Source organism: Ranitomeya variabilis, chromosome 5, assembly GCF_051348905.1.
Source record: "Ranitomeya variabilis isolate aRanVar5 chromosome 5, aRanVar5.hap1, whole genome shotgun sequence".
Classification (NCBI taxonomy): domain Eukaryota; kingdom Metazoa; phylum Chordata; class Amphibia; order Anura; family Dendrobatidae; genus Ranitomeya; species Ranitomeya variabilis.
Window position 1 is genome coordinate 38,175,586 of NC_135236.1, and position 24,704 is coordinate 38,200,289.

The 24,704-nt window shown below is 37.3% G+C and overlaps 24 non-coding genes across 24 annotated transcripts; all 24 read right to left on the reverse strand.

The window, feature by feature from the left end:
* Nucleotides 1-203: 203 nt before the first annotated feature.
* On the reverse strand, nucleotides 204-285 carry TRNAS-UGA (transfer RNA serine (anticodon UGA)). The gene has a single exon. It is a non-coding gene; the product is annotated as a tRNA-Ser (tRNA).
* Nucleotides 286-1,064: 779 nt separating this feature from the next.
* TRNAS-UGA (transfer RNA serine (anticodon UGA)) lies at nucleotides 1,065-1,146 on the reverse strand. Its single transcript has one exon. It is a non-coding gene; the product is annotated as a tRNA-Ser (tRNA).
* A 779-nt stretch (nucleotides 1,147-1,925) lies between these two features.
* Nucleotides 1,926-2,007, reverse strand: TRNAS-UGA (transfer RNA serine (anticodon UGA)). The gene has a single exon. It is a non-coding gene; the product is annotated as a tRNA-Ser (tRNA).
* A 779-nt stretch (nucleotides 2,008-2,786) lies between these two features.
* On the reverse strand, nucleotides 2,787-2,868 carry TRNAS-UGA (transfer RNA serine (anticodon UGA)). The gene has a single exon. It is a non-coding gene; the product is annotated as a tRNA-Ser (tRNA).
* Nucleotides 2,869-5,995: 3,127 nt separating this feature from the next.
* Nucleotides 5,996-6,078, reverse strand: TRNAS-UGA (transfer RNA serine (anticodon UGA)). Its single transcript has one exon. It is a non-coding gene; the product is annotated as a tRNA-Ser (tRNA).
* Nucleotides 6,079-9,195: 3,117 nt separating this feature from the next.
* TRNAS-UGA (transfer RNA serine (anticodon UGA)) lies at nucleotides 9,196-9,277 on the reverse strand. Its single transcript has one exon. It is a non-coding gene; the product is annotated as a tRNA-Ser (tRNA).
* Nucleotides 9,278-10,056: 779 nt separating this feature from the next.
* On the reverse strand, nucleotides 10,057-10,138 carry TRNAS-UGA (transfer RNA serine (anticodon UGA)). The gene has a single exon. It is a non-coding gene; the product is annotated as a tRNA-Ser (tRNA).
* Nucleotides 10,139-10,704: 566 nt separating this feature from the next.
* Nucleotides 10,705-10,786, reverse strand: TRNAS-UGA (transfer RNA serine (anticodon UGA)). Its single transcript has one exon. It is a non-coding gene; the product is annotated as a tRNA-Ser (tRNA).
* Nucleotides 10,787-11,565: 779 nt separating this feature from the next.
* On the reverse strand, nucleotides 11,566-11,647 carry TRNAS-UGA (transfer RNA serine (anticodon UGA)). The gene has a single exon. It is a non-coding gene; the product is annotated as a tRNA-Ser (tRNA).
* A 567-nt stretch (nucleotides 11,648-12,214) lies between these two features.
* On the reverse strand, nucleotides 12,215-12,296 carry TRNAS-CGA (transfer RNA serine (anticodon CGA)). Its single transcript has one exon. It is a non-coding gene; the product is annotated as a tRNA-Ser (tRNA).
* A 779-nt stretch (nucleotides 12,297-13,075) lies between these two features.
* TRNAS-UGA (transfer RNA serine (anticodon UGA)) lies at nucleotides 13,076-13,157 on the reverse strand. The gene has a single exon. It is a non-coding gene; the product is annotated as a tRNA-Ser (tRNA).
* Nucleotides 13,158-13,936: 779 nt separating this feature from the next.
* Nucleotides 13,937-14,018, reverse strand: TRNAS-UGA (transfer RNA serine (anticodon UGA)). Its single transcript has one exon. It is a non-coding gene; the product is annotated as a tRNA-Ser (tRNA).
* A 779-nt stretch (nucleotides 14,019-14,797) lies between these two features.
* On the reverse strand, nucleotides 14,798-14,879 carry TRNAS-UGA (transfer RNA serine (anticodon UGA)). Its single transcript has one exon. It is a non-coding gene; the product is annotated as a tRNA-Ser (tRNA).
* A 778-nt stretch (nucleotides 14,880-15,657) lies between these two features.
* TRNAS-UGA (transfer RNA serine (anticodon UGA)) lies at nucleotides 15,658-15,740 on the reverse strand. Its single transcript has one exon. It is a non-coding gene; the product is annotated as a tRNA-Ser (tRNA).
* Nucleotides 15,741-16,519: 779 nt separating this feature from the next.
* TRNAS-CGA (transfer RNA serine (anticodon CGA)) lies at nucleotides 16,520-16,601 on the reverse strand. The gene has a single exon. It is a non-coding gene; the product is annotated as a tRNA-Ser (tRNA).
* Nucleotides 16,602-17,380: 779 nt separating this feature from the next.
* On the reverse strand, nucleotides 17,381-17,462 carry TRNAS-UGA (transfer RNA serine (anticodon UGA)). Its single transcript has one exon. It is a non-coding gene; the product is annotated as a tRNA-Ser (tRNA).
* A 778-nt stretch (nucleotides 17,463-18,240) lies between these two features.
* Nucleotides 18,241-18,323, reverse strand: TRNAS-UGA (transfer RNA serine (anticodon UGA)). Its single transcript has one exon. It is a non-coding gene; the product is annotated as a tRNA-Ser (tRNA).
* Nucleotides 18,324-19,102: 779 nt separating this feature from the next.
* TRNAS-CGA (transfer RNA serine (anticodon CGA)) lies at nucleotides 19,103-19,184 on the reverse strand. Its single transcript has one exon. It is a non-coding gene; the product is annotated as a tRNA-Ser (tRNA).
* A 779-nt stretch (nucleotides 19,185-19,963) lies between these two features.
* On the reverse strand, nucleotides 19,964-20,045 carry TRNAS-UGA (transfer RNA serine (anticodon UGA)). Its single transcript has one exon. It is a non-coding gene; the product is annotated as a tRNA-Ser (tRNA).
* Nucleotides 20,046-20,823: 778 nt separating this feature from the next.
* Nucleotides 20,824-20,905, reverse strand: TRNAS-UGA (transfer RNA serine (anticodon UGA)). Its single transcript has one exon. It is a non-coding gene; the product is annotated as a tRNA-Ser (tRNA).
* Nucleotides 20,906-21,684: 779 nt separating this feature from the next.
* Nucleotides 21,685-21,766, reverse strand: TRNAS-UGA (transfer RNA serine (anticodon UGA)). The gene has a single exon. It is a non-coding gene; the product is annotated as a tRNA-Ser (tRNA).
* Nucleotides 21,767-22,545: 779 nt separating this feature from the next.
* Nucleotides 22,546-22,627, reverse strand: TRNAS-UGA (transfer RNA serine (anticodon UGA)). Its single transcript has one exon. It is a non-coding gene; the product is annotated as a tRNA-Ser (tRNA).
* A 779-nt stretch (nucleotides 22,628-23,406) lies between these two features.
* TRNAS-UGA (transfer RNA serine (anticodon UGA)) lies at nucleotides 23,407-23,488 on the reverse strand. The gene has a single exon. It is a non-coding gene; the product is annotated as a tRNA-Ser (tRNA).
* Nucleotides 23,489-24,266: 778 nt separating this feature from the next.
* Nucleotides 24,267-24,348, reverse strand: TRNAS-UGA (transfer RNA serine (anticodon UGA)). The gene has a single exon. It is a non-coding gene; the product is annotated as a tRNA-Ser (tRNA).
* Between the last annotated feature and the right edge of the window lie 356 nt (nucleotides 24,349-24,704).

Sequence of the window (24,704 nt, forward strand, 5' to 3'; positions counted from 1 at the left end):
TCAGTGAATGATACCATTAATGTCCTGGGAAACATTTAGTAATGTTCCTTTTATTTTTCATACTGCTTAGTTTCAATTTTGAGACTCAAATTTTGGAATATGAATACTTGTCCCATTTCATATCATTTGGCCCATTTTACCAACATAAATATAGCTTTACTGTTTTTGACAAATTCTAATGTTTTTGTCATGTTAAAACACTACGCTGTGAACAGCATTTGAACCTGTGCGGGGAAACCCCATTGGATTTCAAATCCAACGCCTTAACCACTCGGCCATCACAGCCAACTCGAAAATTAGCTATTCATGTTTTTGCAAAGTGCATGCAGAGGGAGAGCCTTGGAGAAATTTTGGGACTTAGTTCACCTGAATCTCTATTGATGAACTCTGTCATGGGCAAAATATCTTGGCTGACTCACTGAAAGAGAAAGGTGTGAACTCAGATTAACAAGTAGAAGGAGATAATTGGTTTGTATATTGAGGACTACTGGGATGTTGTTCACCAGATGTTTCTCATGGTCCCATTTGTGGTTAGAAACTGCACACTGCAAGGGAATTAATCTTCTTGATTTTTTTCTTAATCCCACCTTTTTCTATATTTTGTTTTCATTAAACTTTCACAAGCAAAATCCAATTTTTTAAAGGTAAAACACTGCACTGTGAACATGATTTCATACAGAATGTGAACTTTAAGTCCATCGTCTTAACTATGCGATCATAAAAAACGTATGCCATCACTGATGGTTCTCCGATGTGTTTTAGTAACGAGTTTATTTACGTTATTTGACATTTGATTGCTGAAAAAATTTGGTGTAGAGTATTTTTGGCAACCAATACAGTTCTGATCAGAGTTTCCAGAGATCAGTGAATGATACCATTAATGTCCTGGGAAACATCTAGTAATGTTTCTTTTAGTTTTCATACTGCTTAGTTTCAATTTTGAGACTCAAATTTTGGAATATGAATACTTGTCCCATTTCATATCATTTGGCCCATTTTACCAATATAAATATAGCTTTACTGTTTTTGACAAATTCTAATGTTTTTGTCATGTTAAAACACTACGCTGTGAACAGGATTTGAACCTGTGCGGGGAAACCCCATTGGATTTCAAGTCCAACGCCTTAACCACTCGGCCATCACAGCCAACTCAAAGATTAGCTATTCATGTTTTTGCAAAGTGCATGCAGAGGGAGAGCCTTGGAGAAATTTTGGGACTTAGTTCACCTGAATCTCTATTGACGAACTCTGTCATGGGCAAAATATCTTGGCTGACTCACTGAAAGAGAAAGGTGTGAACTCAGATTAACAAGTAGAAGGAGATAATTGGTTTGTACATTGAGGACTACAGGGATGTTGTTCACCAGATGTTTCTCATGGTCCCAATTGTGGTTGGAAACTGCACACTGCCAGGGAATTAATCTTCTTGATTTTTTTCTTAATCCCACCTTTTTCTATATTTTGTTTTCATTAAACTTTCACAAGCAAAATCCAATTTTTTAAAGGTAAAACACTGCACTGTGAACATGATTTCATACAGAATGTGAACTTTAAGTCCATCGTCTTAACTATGCGATCATAAAAAATGTATGCCATCACTGTTGGTTCTCCGATGTGTTTTAGTAACGAGTTTATTTACGTTATTTGACATTTGATTGCTGAAAAAATTTGGTGTAGAGCATTTTTAGCAACCAATACAGTTCTGATCAAAGTCTCCAGAGATCAGTGAATGATACCATTAATGTCCTGGGAAACATTTAGTAATGTTCCTTTTATTTTTCATACTGCTTAGTTTCAATTTTGAGACTCAAATTTTGGAATATGAATACTTGTCCCATTTCATATCATTTGGCCCATTTTACCAACATAAATATAGCTTTACTGTTTTTGACAAATTCTAATGTTTTTGTCATGTTAAAACACTACGCTGTGAACAGCATTTGAACCTGTGCGGGGAAACCCCATTGGATTTCAAATCCAACGCCTTAACCACTCGGCCATCACAGCCAACTCGAAAATTAGCTATTCATGTTTTTGCAAAGTGCATGCAGAGGGAGAGCCTTGGAGAAATTTTGGGACTTAGTTCACCTGAATCTCTATTGATGAACTCTGTCATGGGCAAAATATCTTGGCTGACTCACTGAAAGAGAAAGGTGTGAACTCAGATTAACAAGTAGAAGGAGATAATTGGTTTGTACATTGAGGACTACAGGGATGTTGTTCACCAGATGTTTCTCATGGTCCCAATTGTGGTTGGAAACTGCACACTGCCAGGGAATTAATCTTCTTGATTTTTTTCTTAATCCCACCTTTTTCTATATTTTGTTTTCATTAAACTTTCACAAGCAAAATCCAATTTTTTAAAGGTAAAACACTGCACTGTGAACATGATTTCATACAGAATGTGAACTTTAAGTCCATCGTCTTAACTATGCGATCATAAAAAATGTATGCCATCACTGTTGGTTCTCCGATGTGTTTAAGTAACGAGTTTATTTACGTTATTTGACATTTGATTGCTGAAAAAATTTGGTGTAGAGCATTTTTAGCAACCAATACAGTTCTGATCAAAGTTTCCAGAGATCAGTGAATGATACCATTAATGTCCTGGGAAACAACTAGTAATGTTTCTTTTATTTTTCATACTGCTTAGTTTCAATTTTGAGTCTCAAATTTTGGAATATGAATACTTGTCCCATTTCATATCATTTGGCCCATTTTACCAACATAAATATAGCTTTACTGTTTTTGACAAATTCTAATGTTTTTGTCATGTTAAAACACTACGCTGTGAACAGGATTTGAACCTGTGCGGGGAAACCCCATTGGATTTCAAATCCAACGCCTTAACCACTCGGCCATCACAGCCAACTCGAAGATTAGCTATTCATATTTTTGCAAAGTGCATGCAGAGGGAGAGCCTTGGAGAAATTTTGGGACTTAGTTCACCTGAATCTCTATTGATGAACTCTGTCATGGGCAAAATATCTTGGCTGACTCACTGAAAGAGAAAGGTGTGAACTCAGATTAAGGCCGGCGTCACACTGGCGAGTTTTACGGACGTAAGAGCGCAGAAACTACGTCCGTAAAACTCGCATAACATACGGCACAATTATTCTCAATGGGTCTGCTCCTATTAGCCGTATATTACGGTTCAGTATTATACGGCTTTCTACGGCCGTACAAAATCGCAGCATGCTGCGTTTGTCAGCGTACTGCGCAAAAAAAATCGCCAATGAAAGTCTATGGGGGCGAGAAAAATACGGATTCCACACGGACCAGCAGTGTGACTTGCGAGAAATACGCAGCGGTGTTAGTGAAAAGTCGGTAATTCAATTGCCGGCTTTTCATTTCTCCTGCACAAACCCGACAGGATATGAGACATGGTTTACATACAGTAAACCATCTCATATCCCCCTTTTTTTTGCATATTCCACACTACTAATGTTAGTAGTGTGTATGTGCAAAATTTCAGCGCTGTAGCTGCTAAAATAAAGGGTTAAATGGCGGAAAAAATTGGCCTGGGCTCCTGCGCAATTTTCTCCGCCAGAGCGGTAAAGCCAGTGACTGAGGGCAGATATTAATAGCCAGGAGAGGGTCCATGGATATTGGCCCCCCCGTGGCTAAAAACATCTGCCCCCAGCCACCCCAGAAAAGGCACATCTGGAAGATGCGCCTATTCTGGCACTTGGCCACTCTCTTCCCACTCCCTGTAGCGGTGGGATATGGGGTAATGAAGGGTTAATGCCACCTTGCTATTGGAAGGTGACATTAAGCCAGATTAATGATGGAGAGGCGTCAATTATGACACCTATCCATTATTAATCCAATTGTAGGAAAGGGTTAAAAAACACACACACACATGATTGAAAAGTATTTTAATGAAATAAACACAGCGGTTGTTGTAATAATTTATTGTTCTCTCAAATCCATTTGCAGTCCCTCGCTTGGCAACATAATAAACGCACAAGATACATACCTTCTGATGTACTGTCAGGTCCAACGATGTAATCCATCTGAAGGGGTTAACTAATATTACAGGCAGGAGCCCTGCTATAATGCAGCTGTGCTCCGTGCTTGTAATTCCCCTGCGAATGAATGAAATGTAGGTCATTGACCTACATTTCATTCATTCGTGGTGAGGCGCCCTCTGGTGGATGTCCTCATATGACCTGGAGTGTGGGAAAAAGTTCCCAGGCTGCAGTTCATGAGAACATCCACCAGAGGGCGCCTCACCGCGAATGAATGAAATGTAGGTCAATGACCTACATTTCATTCATTCGCAGGGGAATTACAAGCACGGAGCACAGCTGCATTATAGCAGGGCTCCTGCCTGTAATATTAGTTAACCCCTTCAGATGGATTACATCGTTGGACCTGACAGTACATCAGAAGGTATGTATCTTGTGCGTTTATTATGTTGCCAAGCGAGGGACTGCAAATGGATTTGAGAGAAAAATAAATTATTACAACAACCGCTGTGTTTATTTCATTAAAATACTTTTCAATCATGTGTGTGTGTGTTTTTTAACCCTTTCCTACAATTGGATTAATAATGGATAGGTGTCATAATTGACGCCTCTCCATCATTAATCTGGCTTAATGTCACCTTCCAATAGCAAGGTGGCATTAACCCTTCATTACCCCATATCCCACCGCTACAGGGAGTGGGAAGAGAGTGGCCAAGTGCCAGAATAGGCGCATCTTCCAGATGTGCCTTTTCTGGGGTGGCTGGGGGCAGATGTTTTTAGCCACGGGGGGGCCAATAACCATGGACCCTCTCCTGGCTATTAATATCTGCCCTCAGTCACTGGCTTTACCACTCTGGAGGAGAAAATTGCGCGGGAGCCCACGCCAATTTTTTCCGCCATTTAACCCTTTATTTTAGCAGCTACAGCGCTGAAATTTTGCACATACACACTACTAACATTAGTAGTGTGGAATATGCAAAAAAAAGGGGGATATGAGATGGTTTACTGTATGTAAACCATGTCTCATATCCTGTCGGGTTTGTGCAGGAGAAATGAAAAGCCGGCAATTGAATTACCGGCTGTTCACAGATATCGCGCTGATTGAAATCTAAATACAGAATATATATATATATGTGTCACAATGACATATATATATATATATACTGTATATATGTTTTCCCGAACATTTGAGCACATAAATCCATTAGATGTCGGTTTTGCAAGCCTGCGCGAAAATCTCGCAGTACGGATGCCATACGGATTACATACGGAGGATGCCATGCGCAAAATACGCTGAAACACCCTGACTACGGATCACTATTTTGGGAACATTTCTCCGTATTACGGCCGTAGTACGGACGTATAATACGTGGCGTATTGTCTTACACCAAGTGTGACGCCGGCCTAACAAGTAGAAGGAGATAATTGGTTTGTATATTGAGGACTACTGGGATGTTGTTCACCAGATGTTTCTCATGGTCCCATTTGTGGTTAGAAACTGCACACTGCCAGGGAATTAATCTTCTTGATTTTTTTCTTAATCCCACCTTTTTCTATATTTTGTTTTCATTAAACTTTCACAAGCAAAATCCAATTTTTTAAAGGTAAAACACTGCACTGTGAACATGATTTCATACAGAATGTGAACTTTAAGTCCATCGTCTTAACTATGTGATCATAAAAAATGTATGCCATCACTGTTGGTTCTCCGATGTGTTTTAGTAACGAGTTTATTTACGTTATTTGACATTTGATTGCTGAAAAAATTTGGTGTAGAGCATTTTTAGCAACCAATACAGTTCTGATCAGAGTTTCCAGAGATCAGTGAATTATACCATTAATGTCCTGGGAAACATATAGTAATGTTTCTTTTAGTTTTCATACTGCTTAGTTTCAATTTTGAGACTCAAATTTTGGAATATGAATACTTGTCCCATTTCATATCATTTGGCCCATTTTACCAATATAAATATAGGTTTCCTATTATTGACAAATTCTAATGTTTTTGTCATGTTAAAACACTACGCTGTGAACAGGATTTGAACATGTGCAGGTAAACCCCATTGGATTTCAAATCCAACATCTTAACCACTCGGCCATCACAGGCAACTCAAAGATTAGCTATTCATGTTTTTGCAAAGTGCATGCAGAGGGAGAACCTTGGAGAAATTTTGGGACTTAGTTCACCTGAATCTCTATTGACGAACTCTGTCATGGGCAAAATATCTTGGCTGACTCACTGAAAGAGAAAGGTGTGAACTCAGATTAAGGCCGGCGTCACACTCGGCGTAAGACAATACGGTCCGTTTTTTACGTCCGTACTACGGCCGTAATACGGAGAAATGTTCCCAAAATAGTGATCCGTAGTCAGGGTGTGTCAGCGTATTTTGCGCATGGCATCCTCGGTATGTAATCCGTATGGCATCCGTACTGCGAGATTTTCGCGCAGGCTTGCAAAACCGACATCTAATGGATTTATGTGCTCAAATGTTCGGGAAAACATATATACAGTATATATATATATATATATGTCATTGAGACACATATATATATATTCTGTATTTAGATTTCATTCAGCGCGATATGTGTTAAAAGCCGGTAATTCAATTGCCGGCTTCTCATTTCTCCTGCACAAACCCGACAGGATATGAGACATGATTACATACAGTAAACCATCTCATGTCCCCCTTTTTTTTTGCATATTCCACACTACTAATGTTAGTAGTGTGTATGTGCAAACTTTCAGCGCTGTAGCTGCTGAAATAAAGGGTTAAATGGCGGAAAAAATTGGCGTGGGCTCCCGCGCAATTTTCTCCGCCAGAATGGTAAAGCCAGTGACTGAGGGCAGATATTAATAGCCAGGAGAGGGTCCATGGTTATTGCCCCCCCCCCGTGGCTACAAACATCTGCCCCCAGCCACCCCAGAAAAGGCACATCTGGAAGATGCGCCTATTCTGGCACTTGGCCACTCTCTTCCCACTCCCTGTAGCGGTGGGATATGGGGTAATGAAGGGTTAATGCCACCTTGCTATTGGAAGGTGACATTAAGCCAGATTAATAATGGAGAGGCGTCAATTATGTCACCTATCCATTATTAATCCAATTGTTGGAAAGGGTTAAAAAACACACACACACATGATTTAAAAGTATTTTAATAAAATAAACACAGCGGTTGTTGTAATAATTTATTGTTCTCTCAATCCATCAGGAACACCCTCGCTTGGAAAAATAATAAACGCACAAGATACATACCTTCTGGTGAACCGTCTCGTCCCACGAAGTAATCCATCTGAAGGGGTTAACTAATATTACAGGCAGGAGCCCTGCTAAATGCAGCTGTGCTCCGTGCCTGTAATCCCCGGGTGCTGAAAGGAAAGCAGTGATCTGTACTTACATTGAGTCGCGGTGATGCGCCCCTGCTGGATGTTCTCATGAACTGCAGCCTGGGAACTTTTTCCCACGCTCCAGGTCATATGAGGACATCCACCAGGGGGCGCATCACCGCGACTGAAGGAAATGTAGGTCAATGACCTACATTTCATTTATTCGCCGGGGATTACAAGCACGGAGCACAGCTGCATTTAGCAGGGCTCCTGCCTGTAATATTAGTTAACCCCTTCAGATGGATTACATCGTGGGACGAGACGGTTCACCAGAAGGTATGTATCTTGTGCGTTTATTATTTTTCCAAGCGAGGGTGTTCCTGATGGATTGAGAGAACAATAAATTATTACAACAACCGCTGTGTTTATTTCATTAAAACACTTTTAAATCATGTGTGTGTGTGTTTTTTAACCCTTTCCAACAATTGGATTAATAATGGATAGGTGACATAATTGACGCCTCTCCATTATTAATCTGGCTTAATGTCACCTTCCAATAGCAAGGTGGCATTAACCCTTCATTACCCCATATCCCACCGCTACAGGGAGTGGGAAGAGAGTGGCCAAGTGCCAGAACAGGCGCATCTTCCAGATGTGCCTTTTCTGGGGTGGCTGGGGGCAGATGTTTTTAGCCACGGGGGGGCCAATAACCATGGACCCTCTCCTGGCTATTAATATCTGCCCTCAGTCACTGGCTTTACCATTCTGGCAGAGAAAATTGCGCGGGAGCCCACGCCAATTTTTTCCGCCATTTAACCCTTTATTTTAGCAGCTACAGCGCTGAAATTTTGCACATACACACTACTAACATTAGTAGTGTGGAATATGCAAAAAAAAAGGGGATATGAGATGGTTTACTGTATGTAAACCATGTCTCATATCATGTCGGGTTTGTGCAGGAGAAATGCAAAGCCGGCAATTGAATTACCGACTTTTCACTAACACCGCTGCGTATTTCTCGCAAGTCACACTGCTGGTCTGTGTGGAATCCGTATTTTTCTCGCCCCCATAGACTTTCATTAGCGATTTTTTTGCGCAATACGCTGACAAACGCAGCATGCTGCGATTTTGTACGGCCGTAGAAAGCCGTATAATACTGAACCGTAATATACGGCTAATAGGAGCAGCCCCATTGAGAATAATTGTGCCGTATGTAATGCGAGTTTTATGGACGTAGTTTCTGCGCTCTTACGTCCGTAAAACTCGCCAGTGTGACGCCGGCCCAACAAGTAGAAGGAGATAATTGGTTTGTATATTGAGGACTACAGGGATGTTGTTCACCAGATGTTTCTCATGGTCCCAATTGTGGTTGGAAACTGCACACTGCCAGGGAATTAATCTTCTTGATTTTTTTCCTAATCCCATCTTTTTCTATATTTTGTTTTCATTAAACTTTTACAAGCAAAATCCAATTTTTTAAAGGTAAAACACTGCACTGTGAACATGATTTCATACAGAATGTGAACTTTAAGTCCATCGTCTTAACTATGAGATCATAAAAAATGTATGCCATCACTGTTGGTCCTCCGATGTGTTTTAGTAACGAGTTTATTTACGTTATTTGACATTTGATTGCTGAAAAAATTTGGTGTAGAGCATTTTTAGCAACCAATACAGTTCTGATCAGAGTTTCCAGAGATCAGTGAATGATACCATTAATGTCCTGGGAAACATCTAGTAATGTTTCTTTTAGTTTTCAAACTGCTTAGTTTCAATTTTGAGACTCAAATTTTGGAATAAGAATACTTCATTATTTCATATCATTTGGCCCATTTTACCAATATAAATATAGCTTTATTATTTTTAACAAATTCTAATGTTTTTGTCATGTTAAAACACTACGCTGTGAACAGGATTTGAACCTGTGCGGGGAAACCCCATTGGATTTCAAGTCCAACGCCTTAACCACTCGGCCATCACAGCCAACTCAAAGATTAGCTATTCATGTTTTTGCAAAGTGCATGCAGAGGGAGAGCCATGGAGAAATTTTGGGACCTAGTTCACCTGAATCTCTATTGACGAACTCTGTCACGGGCAAAATATCTTGGCTGACTCACTGAAAGAGAAAGGTGTGAACTCAGATTAACAAGTAGAAGGAGATAATTGGTTTGTATATTGAGGACTACAGGGATGTTGTTCACCAGATGTTTCTCATGGTCCCAATTGTGGTTGGAAACTGCACACTGCCAGGGAATTAATCTTCTTGATTTTTTTCCTAATCCCATCTTTTTCTATATTTTGTTTTCATTAAACTTTTACAAGCAAAATCCAATTTTTTAAAGGTAAAACACTGCACTGCGAACATGATTTCATACAGAATGTTTACTTTAAGTCCATCGTCTTAACTATGAGATTATAAAAAACGTATGCCATCACTGTTGGTTCTCCGATGTGTTTTAGTAACGAGTTTACTTACGTTATTTGACATTTGATTGCTGAAAAAATTTGGTGTAGAGCATTTTTAGCAACCAATACAGTTCTGATCAGAGTTTCCAGAGATCAGTGAATGATACCATTAATGTCCTGAGAAACATCTAGTAATGTTTCTTTTAGTTTTCATACTGCTTAGTTTCAATTTTGAGACTCAAATTTTGGAATATGAATACTTGTCCCATTTCATATCATTTGGCCCATTTTACCAATATAAATATAGCTTTAATATTTTTAACAAATTCTAATGTTTTTGTCATGTTAAAACACTACGCTGTGAACAGGATTTGAACCTGTGCGGGGAAACCCCATTGGATTTCAAGTCCAACGCCTTAACCACTCGGCCATCACAGCCAACTCAAAGATTAGCTATTCATGTTTTTGCAAAGTGCATGCAGAGGGAGAGCCATGGAGAAATTTTGGGACTTAGTTCACCTGAATCTCTATTGACGAACTCTGTCACGGGCAAAATATCTTGGCTGACTCACTGAAAGAGAAAGGTGTGAACTCAGATTAACAAGTAGAAGGAGATAATTGGTTTGTATATTGAGGATTTTATTGATTTTATGCGATCATAAAAAACGTATGCCATCACTGATGGTTCTCCGATGTGTTTTAGTAACGAGTTTATTTACGTTATTTGACATTTGATTGCTGAAAAAATTTGGTGTAGAGCATTTTTAGCAACCAATACAGTTCTGATCAGAGTTTCCAGAGATCAGTGAATGATACCATTAATGTCCTGGGAAACATCTAGTAATGTTTCTTTTAGTTTTCAAACTGCTTAGTTTCAATTTTGAGACTCAAATTTTGGAATAAGAATACTTCATTATTTCATATCATTTGGCCCATTTTACCAATATAAATATAGCTTTATTATTTTTAACAAATTCTAATGTTTTTGTCATGTTAAAACACTACGCTGTGAACAGGATTTGAACCTGTGCGGGGAAACCCCATTGGATTTCAAGTCCAACGCCTTAACCACTCGGCCATCACAGCCAACTCAAAGATTAGCTATTCATGTTTTTGCAAAGTGCATGCAGAGGGAGAGCCATGGAGAAATTTTGGGACCTAGTTCACCTGAATCTCTATTGACGAACTCTGTCACGGGCAAAATATCTTGGCTGACTCACTGAAAGAGAAAGGTGTGAACTCAGATTAACAAGTAGAAGGAGATAATTGGTTTGTATATTGAGGACTACAGGGATGTTGTTCACCAGATGTTTCTCATGGTCCCAATTGTGGTTGGAAACTGCACACTGCCAGGGAATTAATCTTCTTGATTTTTTTCCTAATCCCATCTTTTTCTATATTTTGTTTTCATTAAACTTTTACAAGCAAAATCCAATTTTTTAAAGGTAAAACACTGCACTGCGAACATGATTTCATACAGAATGTTTACTTTAAGTCCATCGTCTTAACTATGAGATTATAAAAAACGTATGCCATCACTGTTGGTTCTCCGATGTGTTTTAGTAACGAGTTTACTTACGTTATTTGACATTTGATTGCTGAAAAAATTTGGTGTAGAGCATTTTTAGCAACCAATACAGTTCTGATCAGAGTTTCCAGAGATCAGTGAATGATACCATTAATGTCCTGAGAAACATCTAGTAATGTTTCTTTTAGTTTTCATACTGCTTAGTTTCAATTTTGAGACTCAAATTTTGGAATATGAATACTTGTCCCATTTCATATCATTTGGCCCATTTTACCAATATAAATATAGCTTTAATATTTTTAACAAATTCTAATGTTTTTGTCATGTTAAAACACTACGCTGTGAACAGGATTTGAACCTGTGCGGGGAAACCCCATTGGATTTCAAGTCCAACGCCTTAACCACTCGGCCATCACAGCCAACTCAAAGATTAGCTATTCATGTTTTTGCAAAGTGCATGCAGAGGGAGAGCCATGGAGAAATTTTGGGACTTAGTTCACCTGAATCTCTATTGACGAACTCTGTCACGGGCAAAATATCTTGGCTGACTCACTGAAAGAGAAAGGTGTGAACTCAGATTAACAAGTAGAAGGAGATAATTGGTTTGTATATTGAGGATTTTATTGATTTTATGCGATCATAAAAAACGTATGCCATCACTGATGGTTCTCCGATGTGTTTTAGTAACGAGTTTATTTACGTTATTTGACATTTGATTGCTGAAAAAATTTGGTGTAGAGTATTTTTGGCAACCAATACAGTTCTGATCAGAGTTTCCAGAGATCAGTGAATGATACCATTAATGTCCTGGGAAACATCTAGTAATGTTTCTTTTAGTTTTCAAACTGCTTAGTTTCAATTTTGAGACTCAAATTTTGGAATATGAATACTTGTCCCATTTCATATCATTTCGCCCATTTTACCAACATAAATATAGCTTTACTGTTTTTGACAAATTCTAATGTTTTTGTCATGTTAAAACACTACGCTGTGAACAGGATTTGAACCTGTGCGGGGAAACCCCATTGGATTTCGAGTCCAACGCCTTAACCACTCGGCCATCACAGCCAACTCAAAGACTAGCTATTCATGATTTTGGAAAGTGCATGCAGAGGGAGAGCCTTGGAGAAATTTTGGGACTTAGTTCACCTGAATCTCTATTGATGAACTCTGTCATGGGCAAAATATCTTGGCTGACTCACTGAAAGAGAAAGGTGTGAACTCAGATTAACAAGTAGAAGGAGATAATTGGTTTGTACATTGAGGACTACAGGGATGTTGTTCACCAGATGTTTCTCATGGTCCCAATTGTGGTTGGAAACTGCACGCTGCCAGGGAATTAATCTTCTTGATTTTTTTCCTAATCCCATCTTTTTCTATATTTTGTTTTCATTAAACTTTTACAAGCAAAATCCAATTTTTTAAAGGTAAAACACTGCACTGCGAACATGATTTCATACAGAATGTTTACTTTAAGTCCATCGTCTTAACTATGAGATCATAAAAAATGTATGCCATCACTGTTGGTCCTCCGAATGGTTTTTAGTAACGAGTTTATTTACGTTATTTGACATTTGATTGCTGAAAAAATTTGGTGTAGAGCATTTTTAGCAACCAATACAGTTCTGATCAGAGTTTCCAGAGATCAGTGAATGATACCATTAATGTCCTGGGAAACATCTAGTAATGTTTCTTTTAGTTTTCAAACTGCTTAGTTTCAATTTTGAGACTCAAATTTTGGAATAAGAATACTTAATTATTTCATATCATTTGGCCCATTTTACCAATATACATATAGCTTTATTATTTTTAACAAATACTAATGTTTTTGTCATGTTAAAACACTACGCTGTGAACAGGATTTGAACTTGTGCGGGGAAACTCCATTGGATTTCAAGTCCAACGCCTTAACCACTCGGCCATCACAGCCAACTCAAAGATTAGCTATTCATGTTTTTGCAAAGTGCATGCAGAGGGAGAGCCTTGGAGAAATTTTGGGACTTAGTTCACCTGAATCTCTATTGATGAACTCTGTCATGGGCAAAATATCTTGGCTGACTCACTGAAAGAGAAAGGTGTGAACTCAGATTAACAAGTAGAAGGAGATAATTGGTTTGTATATTGAGGACTACTGGGATGTTGTTCACCAGATGTTTCTCATGGTCCCATTTGTGGTTGGAAACTGCACACTGCCAGGGAATTAATCTTCTTGATTTTTTTCTTAATCCCACCTTTTTCTATATTTTGTTTTCATTAAACTTTCACAAGCAAAATCCAATTTTTTAAAGGTAAAACACTGCACTGTGAACATGATTTCATACAGAATGTGAACTTTAAGTCCATCGTCTTAACTATGCGATCATAAAAAACGTATGCCATCACTGATGGTTCTCCGGTGTGTTTTAGTAACGAGTTTATTTACGTTATTTGACATTTGATTGCTGAAAAAATTTGGTGTAGAGCATTTTTGGCAACCAATACAGTTCTGATCAGAGTTTCCAGAGATCAGTGAATGATACCATTAATGTCCTGGGAAACATCTAGTAATGTTTCTTTTAGTTTTCAAACTGCTTATTTTCAATTTTGAGACTCAAATTTTGGAATATGAATACTTGTCCCATTTCATATCATTTGGCCCATTTTACCAATATAAATATAGCTTTCCTGTTTTTGACAAATTCTAATGTTTTTGTCATGTTAAAACGCTACGCTGTGAACAGGATTTGAACCTGTGTGGGGAAACCCCATTGGATTTCAAGTCCAACGCCTTAACCACTCGGCCATCACAGCCAACTCAAAGATTAGCTATTCATGTTTTTGCAAAGTGCATGCAGAGGGAGAGCCCTGGAGAAATTTTGGGACTTAGTTCACCTGAATCTCTATTGACGAACTCTGTCATGGGCAAAATATCTTGGCTGACTCACTGAAAGAGAAAGGTGTGAACTCAGATTAACAAGTAGAAGGAGATAATTGGTTTGTACATTGAGGACTACAGGGATGTTGTTCACCAGATGTTTCTCATGGTCCCAATTGTGGTTGGAAACTGCACACTGCCAGGGAATTAATCTTCTTGATTTTTTTCTTAATCCCACCTTTTTCTATATTTTGTTTTCATTAAACTTTCACAAGCAAAATCCAATTTTTTAAAGGTAAAACACTGCACTGTGAACATGATTTCATACAGAATGCGAACTTTAAGTCCATCGTCTTAACTATGCGATCATAAAAAATGTATGCCATCACTGTTGGTTCTCCGATGTGTTTTAGTAACGAGTTTATTTACGTTATTTGACATTTGATTGCTGAAAAAATTTGGTGTAGAGCATTTTTAGCAACCAATACAGTTCTGATCAGAGTTTCCAAAGATCAGTGAATGATACCATTAATGTCCTGGGAAACATCTAGTAATGTTTCTTTTATTTTTCATACTGCTTAGTTTCAATTTTGAGACTCAAATTTTGGAATATGAATACTTGTCCCATTTCATATCATTTGGCCCATTTTACCAACATAAATATAGCTTTACTGTTTTTGACAAATTCTAATGTTTTTGTCATGTTAAAACACTACGCTGTGAACAGGATTTGAACATGTGCAGGTAAACCCCATTGGATTTCAAGTCCAACATCTTAACCACTCGGCCATCACAGCCAACTCAAAGATTAGCTATTCATGTTTTTGCAAAGTGCATGCAGAGGGAGAACCTTGGAGAAATTTTGGGACTTAGTTCACCTGAATCTCTATTGACGAACTCTGTCATGGGCAAAATATCTTGGCTGACTCACTGAAAGAGAAAGGTGTGAACTCAGATTAACAAGTAGAAGGAGATAATTGGTTTGTATATTGAGGACTACAGGGATGTTGTTCACCAGATGTTTCTCATGGTCCCAATTGTGGTTGGAAACTGCACACTGCCAGGGAATTAATCTTCTTGATTTTTTTCCTAATCCCACCTTTTTCTATATTTTGTTTTCATTAAACTTTTACAAGCAAAATCCAATTTTTTAAAGGTAAAACACTGCACTGTGAACATGATTTCATACAGAATGTGAACTTTAAGTCCATCGTCTTAACTATGAGATCATAAAAAATGTATGCCATCACTGTTGGTCCTCCGATGTGTTTTAGTAACGAGTTTATTTACGTTATTTGACATTTGATTGCTGAAAAAATTTGGTGTAGAGCATTTTTAGCAACCAATACAGTTCTGATCAGAGTTTCCAGAGATCAGTGAATGATACCATTAATGTCCTGGGAAACATCTAGTAATGTTTCTTTTAGTTTTCAAACTGCTTAGTTTCAATTTTGAGACTCAAATTTTGGAATAAGAATACTTAATTATTTCATATCATTTGGCCCATTTTACCAATATAAATATAGCTTTATTATTTTTAACAAATTCTAATGTTTTTGTCATGTTAAAACACTACGCTGTGAACAGGATTATGAACTTGTGCGGGGAAACCCCATTGGATTTCAAGTCCAACGCCTTAACCACTCGGCCATCACAGCCAACTCAAAGATTAGCTATTCATGTTTTTGCAAAGTGCATGCAGAGGGAGAGCCAAGGAGAAATTTTCGGACTTAGTTCACCTGAATCTCTATTGACGAACTCTGTCACGGGCAAAATATCTTGGCTGACTCACTGAAAGAGAAAGGTGTGAACTCAGATTAACAAGTAGAAGGAGATAATTGGTTTGTATATTGAGTACTACAGGGATGTTGTTCACCAGATGTTTCTCATGGTCCCAATTGTGGTTGGAAACTGCACACTGCCAGGGAATTAATCTTCTTGATTTTTTTCTTAATCCCACCTTTTTCTATATTTTGTTTTCATTAAACTTTCAAAAGCAAAATCCAATTATTTAAAGGTAAAACACTGCACTGCGAACATGATTTCATACAGAATGTGTACTTTAAGTCCATCGTCTTAACTATGAGATCATAAAAAACGTATGCCATCACTGTTGGTTCTCCGATGTGTTTTAGTAACGAGTTTACTTACGTTATTTGACATTTGATTGCTGAAAAAATTTGGTGTAGAGCATTTTTAGCAACCAATACAGTTCTGATCAGAGTTTCCAGAGATCAGTGAATGATACCATTAATGTCCTGAGAAACATCTAGTAATGTTTCTTTTAATTTTCATACTGCTTAGTTTCAATTTTGAGACTCAAATTTTGGAATATGAATACTTGTCCCATTTCATATCATTTGGCCCATTTTACCAATATAAATATAGCTTTAATGTTTTTGACAAATTCTAATGTTTTTGTCATGTTAAAACACTACGCTGTGAACAGGATTTGAACCTGTGCGGGGAAACCCCATTGGATTTCGAGACCAACGCCTTAACCACTCGGCCATCACAGCCAACTCAAAGATTAGCTATTCATGTTTTTGCAAAGTGCATGCAGAGGGAGAGCCTTGGAGAAATTTTGGGACTTAGTTCACCTGAATCTCTATTGAAGGACTCTGTCATGGGCAAAATATCTTGGCTGACTCACTGAAAGAGAATGGTGTGAACTCAGATTAACAAGTAGAAGGAGATAATTGGTTTGTATATTGAGGACTACTGGGATGTTGTTCACCAGATGTTTCTCATGGTCCCATTTGTGGTTGGAAACTGCACACTGCCAGGGAATTAATCTTCTTGATTTTTTTCTTAATCCCACCTTTTTCTATATTTTGTTTTCATTAAACTTTCACAAGCAAAATCCAATTTTTTAAAGGTAAAACACTGCACTGTGAACATGATTTCATACAGAATGCGAACTTTAAGTCCATCGTCTTAACTATGCGATCATAAAAAATGTATGCCATCACTGTTGGTTCTCCGATGTGTTTTAGTAACGAGTTTATTTACGTTATTTGACATTTGATTGCTGAAAAAATTTGGTGTAGAGCATTTTTAGCAACCAATACAGTTCTGATCAGAGTTTCCAAAGATCAGTGAATGATACCATTAATGTCCTGGGAAACATCTAGTAATGTTTCTTTTATTTTTCATACTGCTTAGTTTCAATTTTGAGACTCAAATTTTGGAATATGAATACTTGTCCCATTTCATATCATTTGGCCCATTTTACCAACATAAATATAGCTTTACTGTTTTTGACAAATTCTAATGTTTTTGTCATGTTAAAACACTACGCTGTGAACAGGATTTGAACATGTGCAGGTAAACCCCATTGGATTTCAAGTCCAACATCTTAACCACTCGGCCATCACAGCCAACTCAAAGATTAGCTATTCATGTTTTTGCAAAGTGCATGCAGAGGGAGAACCTTGGAGAAATTTTGGGACTTAGTTCACCTGAATCTCTATTGACGAACTCTGTCATGGGCAAAATATCTTGGCTGACTCACTGAAAGAGAAAGGTGTGAACTCAGATTAACAAGTAGAAGGAGATAATTGGTTTGTATATTGAGGACTGCAGGGATGTTGTTCACCAGATGTTTCTCATGGTCCCAATTGTGGTTGGAAACTGCACACTGCCAGGGAATTAATCTTCTTGATTTTTTTCCTAATCCCACCTTTTTCTATATTTTGTTTTCATTAAACTTTTACAAGCAAAATCCAATTTTTTAAAGGTAAAACACTGCACTGTGAACATGATTTCATACAGAATGTGAACTTTAAGTCCATCGTCTTAACTATGAGATCATAAAAAATGTATGCCATCACTGTTGGTCCTCCGATGTGTTTTAGTAACGAGTTTATTTACGTTATTTGACATTTGATTGCTGAAAAAATTTGGTGTAGAGCATTTTTAGCAACCAATACAGTTCTGATCAGAGTTTCCAGAGATCAGTGAATGATACCATTAATGTCCTGGGAAACATCTAGTAATGTTTCTTTTAGTTTTCAAACTGCTTAGTTTCAATTTTGAGACTCAAATTTTGGAATAAGAATACTTAATTATTTCATATCATTTGGCCCATTTTACCAATATAAATATAGCTTTATTATTTTTAACAAATTCTAATGTTTTTGTCATGTTAAAACACTACGCTGTGAACAGGATTATGAACTTGTGCGGGGAAACCCCATTGGATTTCAAGTCCAACGCCTTAACCACTCGGCCATCACAGCCAACTCAAAGATTAGCTATTCATGTTTTTGCAAAGTGCATGCAGAGGGAGAGCCAAGGAGAAATTTTCGGACTTAGTTCACCTGAATCTCTATTGACGAACTCTGTCACGGGCAAAATATCTTGGCTGACTCACTGAAAGAGAAAGGTGTGAACTCAGATTAACAAGTAGAAGGAGATAATTGGTTTGTATATTGAGTACTACAGGGATGTTGTTCACCAGATGTTTCTCATGGTCCCAATTGTGGTTGGAAACTGCACACTGCCAGGGAATTAATCTTCTTGATTTTTTTCTTAATCCCACCTTTTTCTATATTTTGTTTTCATTAAACTTTCAAAAGCAAAATCCAATTTTTTAAAGGTAAAACACTGCACTGCGAACATGATTTCATACAGAATGTGTACTTTAAGTCCATCGTCTTAACTATGAGATCATAAAAAACGTATGCCATCACTGTTGGTTCTCCGATGTGTTTTAGTAACGAGTTTACTTACGTTATTTGACATTTGATTGCTGAAAAAATTTGGTGTAGAGCATTTTTAGCAACCAATACAGTTCTGATCAGAGTTTCCAGAGATCAGTGAATGATACCATTAATGTCCTGAGAAACATCTAGTAATGTTTCTTTTAGTTTTCATACTGCTTAGTTTCAATTTTGAGACTCAAATTTTGGAATATGAATACTTGTCCCATTTCATATCATTTGGCCCATTTTACCAATATAAATATAGCTTTAATGTTTTTGACAAATTCTAATGTTTTTGTCATGTTAAAACACTACGCTGTGAACAGGATTTGAACCTGTGCGGGGAAACCCCATTGGATTTCGAGACCAACGCCTTAACCACTCGGCCATCACAGCCAACTCAAAGATTAGCTATTCATGTTTTTGCAAAGTGCATGCAGAGGGAGAGCCTTGGAGAAATTTTGGGACTTAGTTCACCTGAATCTCTATTGATGAACTCTGTCATGGGCAAAATATCTTGGCTGACTCACTGAAAGAGAATGGTGTGAACTCAGATTAACAAGTAGAAGGAGATAATTGGTTTGTATATTGAGGACTACTGGGATGTTGTTCACCAGATGTTTCTCATGGTCCCATTTGTGGTTGGAAACTGCACACTGCCAGGTAATTAATCTTCTTGATTTTTTTCTTAATCCCACCTTTTTCTGTATTTTGTTTTCATTAAACTTTCACAAGCAAAATCCAATTTTTTAAAGGTAAAACACTGCACTGTGAACATGATTTCATACAGAATGTGAACTTTAAGTCCATCGTCTTAACTATGAGATCATAAAAAACGTATGCCATCACTGATGGTTCTCCGATGTGTTTTAGTAACGAGTTTATTTACGTTATTTGACATTTGATTGCTGAAAAAATTTGGTGTAGAGCATTTTTGGCAACCAATACAGTTCTGATCAGAGTTTCCAGAGATCAGTGAATGATACCATTAATGTCCTGGGAAACATCTAGTAATGTTTCTTTTAGTTTTCAAACTGCTTATTTTCAATTTTGAGACTCAAATTTTGGAATATGAATACTTGTCCCATTTCATATCATTTGGCCCATTTTACCAACATAAATATAGCTTTACTGTTTTTGACAAATTCTAATGTTTTTGTCATGTTAAAACACTACGCTGTGAACAGGATTTGAACATGTGCAGGTAAACCCCATTGGATTTCAAGTCCAACATCTTAACCACTCGGCCATCACAGCCAACTCAAAGATTAGCTATTCATGTTTTTGCAAAGTGCATGCAGAGGGAGAACCTTGGAGAAATTTTGGGACTTAGTTCACCTGAATCTCTATTGACGAACTCTGTCATGGGCAAAATATCTTGGCTGACTCACTGAAAGAGAAAGGTGTGAACTCAGATTAACAAGTAGAAGGAGATAATTGGTTTGTATATTGAGGACTACAGGGATGTTGTTCACCAGATGTTTCTCATGGTCCCAATTGTGGTTGGAAACTGCACACTGCCAGGGAATTAATCTTCTTGATTTTTTTCCTAATCCCACCTTTTTCTATATTTTGTTTTCATTAAACCTTTACAAGCAAAATCCAATTTTTTAAAGGTAAAACACTGCACTGTGAACATGATTTCATACAGAATGTGAACTTTAAGTCCATCGTCTTAACTATGAGATCATAAAAAATGTATGCCATCACTGTTGGTCCTCCGATGTGTTTTAGTAACGAGTTTATTTACGTTATTTGACATTTGATTGCTGAAAAAATTTGGTGTAGAGCATTTTTAGCAACCAATACAGTTCTGATCAGAGTTTCCAGAGATCAGTGAATGATACCATTAATGTCCTGGGAAACATCTAGTAATGTTTCTTTTAGTTTTCAAACTGCTTAGTTTCAATTTTTAGACTCAAATTTTGGAATAAGAATACTTAATTATTTCATATCATTTGGCCCATTTTACCAATATAAATATAGCTTTATTATTTTTAACAAATTCTAATGTTTTTGTCATGTTAAAACACTACGCTGTGAACAGGATTTGAACTTGTGCGGGGAAACCCCATTGGATTTCAAGTCCAACGCCTTAACCACTCGGCCATCACAGCCAACTCAAAGATTAGCTATTCATGTTTTTGCAAAGTGCATGTAGATGGAGAGCCAAGGAGAAATTTTGGGACTTGGTTCACCTGAATCTCTATTGACGAACTCTGTCACGGGCAAAATATCTTGGCTGACTCACTGAAAGAGAAAGGTGTGAACTCAGATTAACAAGTAGAAGGAGATAATTGGTTTGTATATTGAGTACTACAGGGATGTTGTTCACCAGATGTTTCTCATGGTCCCAATTGTGGTTGGAAACTGCACACTGCCAGGGAATTAATCTTCTTGATTTTTTTCTTAATCCAACCTTTTTCTATATTTTGTTTTCATTAAACTTTCACAAGCAAAATCCAATTTTTTAAAGGTAAAACACTGCACTGTGAACATGATTTCATACAGAATGCGAACTGTAAGTCCATCGTCTTAACTATGCGATCATAAAAAATGTATGCCATCACTGTTGGTTCTCCGATGTGTTTTAGTAACGAGTTTATTTACGTTATTTGACATTTGATTGCTGAAAAAATTTGGTGTAGAGCATTTTTAGCAACCAATACAGTTCTGATCAGAGTTTCCAGAGATCAGTGAATGATACCATTAATGTCCTGGGAAACATCTAGTAATGTTTCTTTTATTTTTCATACTGCTTAGTTTCAATTTTGAGACTCAAATTTTGGAATATGAATACTTGTCCCATTTCATATCATTTGGCCCATTTTACCAGCATAAATATAGCTTTACTGTTTTTGACAAATTCTAATGTTTTTGTCATGTTAAAACACTACGCTGTGAACAGGATTTGAACATGTGCAGGTAAACCCCATTGGATTTCAAGTCCAACGCCTTAACCACTCGGCCATCACAGCCAACTCAAAGATTAGTTATTCATGTTTTTGCAAAGTGCATGTAGAGGGAGAGCCAAGGAGAAATTTTGGGACTTGGTTCACCTGAATCTCTATTGACGAACTCTGTCACGGGCAAAATATCTTGGCTGACTCACTGAAAGAGAAAGGTGTGAACTCAGATTAACAAGTAGAAGGAGATAATTGGTTTGTATATTGAGTACTACAGGGATGTTGTTCACCAGATGTTTCTCATGGTCCCAATTGTGGTTGGAAACTGCACACTGCCAGGGAATTAATCTTCTTGATTTTTTTCTTAATCCAACCTTTTTCTATATTTTGTTTTCATTAAACTTTCACAAGCAAAATCCAATTTTTTAAAGGTAAAACACTGCACTGTGAACATGATTTCATACAGAATGCGAACTGTAAGTCCATCGTCTTAACTATGCGATCATAAAAAATGTATGCCATCACTGTTGGTTCTCCGATGTGTTTTAGTAACGAGTTTATTTACGTTATTTGACATTTGATTGCTGAAAAAATTTGGTGTAGAGCATTTTTAGCAACCAATACAGTTCTGATCAGAGTTTCCAGAGATCAGTGAATGATACCATTAATGTCCTGGGAAACATCTAGTAATGTTTCTTTTATTTTTCATACTGCTTAGTTTCAATTTTGAGACTCAAATTTTGGAATATGAATACTTGTCCCATTTCATATCATTTGGCCCATTTTACCAGCATAAATATAGCTTTACTGTTTTTGACAAATTCTAATGTTTTTGTCATGTTAAAACACTACGCTGTGAACAGGATTTGAACATGTGCAGGTAAACCCCATTGGATTTCAAGTCCAACATCTTAACCACTCGGCCATCACAGCCAACTCAAAGATTAGCTATTCATGTTTTTGCAAAGTGCATGCAGAGGGAGAACCTTGGAGAAATTTTGGGACTTAGTTCACCTGAATCTCTATTGACGAACTCTGTCATGGGCAAAATATCTTGGCTGACTCACTGAAAGAGAAAGGTGTGAACTCAGATTAACAAGTAGAAGGAGATAATTGGTTTGTATATTGAGGACTACTGGGATGTTGTTCACCAGATGTTTCTCATGGTCCCATTTGTGGTTGGAAACTGCACACTGCCAGGGAATTAATCTTCTTGATTTTTTTCTTAATCCCACCTTTTTCTATATTTTGTTTTCATTAAACTTTCACAAGCAAAATCCAATTTTTTAAAGGTAAAACACTGCACTGTGAACATGATTTCATACAGAATGTGAACTTTAAGTCCATCGTCTTAACTATGCGATCATAAAAAACGTATGCCATCACTGATGGTTCTCCGATGTGTTTTAGTAACGAGTTTATTTACGTTATTTGACATTTGATTGCTGAAAAAATTTGGTGTAGAGCATTTTTGGCAACCAATACAGTTCTGATCAGAGTTTCCAGAGATCAGTGAATGATACCATTAATGTCCTGGGAAACATCTAGTAATGTTTCTTTTAGTTTTCAAACTGCTTATTTTCAATTTTGAGACTCAAATTTTGGAATATGAATACTTGTCCCATTTCATATCATTTGGCCCATTTTACCAATATAAATATAGCTTTACTGTTTTTGACAAATTCTAATGTTTTTGTCATGTTAAAACACTACGCTGTGAACAGGATTTGAACCTGTGCGGGGAAACCCCATTGGATTTCAAGTCCAACACCTTAACCACTCGGCCATCACAGCCAACTCAAAGATTTGCTATTCATGTTTTTGCAAAGTGCATGCAGAGGGAGAGCCATGGAGAAATTTTGGGACTTAGTTCACCTGAATCTCTATTGACGAAATCTGTCATGGGCAAAATATCTTGGCTGACTCACTGAAAGAGAAAGGTGTGAACTCAGATTAACAAGTAGAAGGAGATAATTGGTTTGTATATTGAGGACTACAGGGATGTTGTTCACCAGATGTTTCTCATGGTCCCAATTGTGGTTGGAAACTGCACACTGCCAGGGAATTAATCTTCTTGATTTTTTTCCTAATCCCACCTTTTTCTATATTTTGTTTTCATTAAACTTTTCCAAGCAAAATCCAATTTTTTAAAGGTAAAACACTGCACTGTGAACATGATTTCATACAGAATGTGAACTTTAAGTCCATCGTCTTAACTATGAGATCATAAAAAATGTATGCCATCACTGTTGGTCCTCCGATGTGTTTTAGTAACGAGTTTATTTACGTTATTTGACATTTGATTGCTGAAAAAATTTGGTGTAGAGCATTTTTAGCAACCAATACAGTTCTGATCAGAGTTTCCAGAGATCAGTGAATGATACCATTAATGTCCTGGGAAACATCTAGTAATGTTTCTTTTAGTTTTCAAACTGCTTAGTTTCAATTTTGAGACTCAAATTTTGGAATAAGAATACTTGATTATTTCATATCATTTGGCCCATTTTATCAATATAAATATAGCTTTATTATTTTTAACAAATTCTAATGTTTTTGTCATGTTAAAACACTACGCTGTGAACAGGATTTGAACTTGTGCGGGGAAACCCCATTGGATTTCAAGTCCAACGCCTTAACCACTCGGCCATCACAGCCAACTCAAAGATTAGCTATTCATGTTTTTGCAAAGTGCATGCAGAGGGAGAGCCAAGGAGAAATTTTGGGACTTAGTTCACCTGAATCTCTATTGACGAACTCTGTCACGGGCAAAATATCTTGGCTGACTCACTGAAAGAGAAAGGTGTGAACTCAGATTAACAAGTAGAAGGAGATAATTGGTTTGTATATTGAGTACTACAGGGATGTTGTTCACCAGATGTTTCTCATGGTCCCAATTGTGGTTGGAAACTGCACACTGCCAGGGAATTAATCTTCTTGATTTTTTTCTTAATCCCACCTTTTTCTATATTTTGTTTTCATTAAACTTTCAAAAGCAAAATCCAATTTTTTA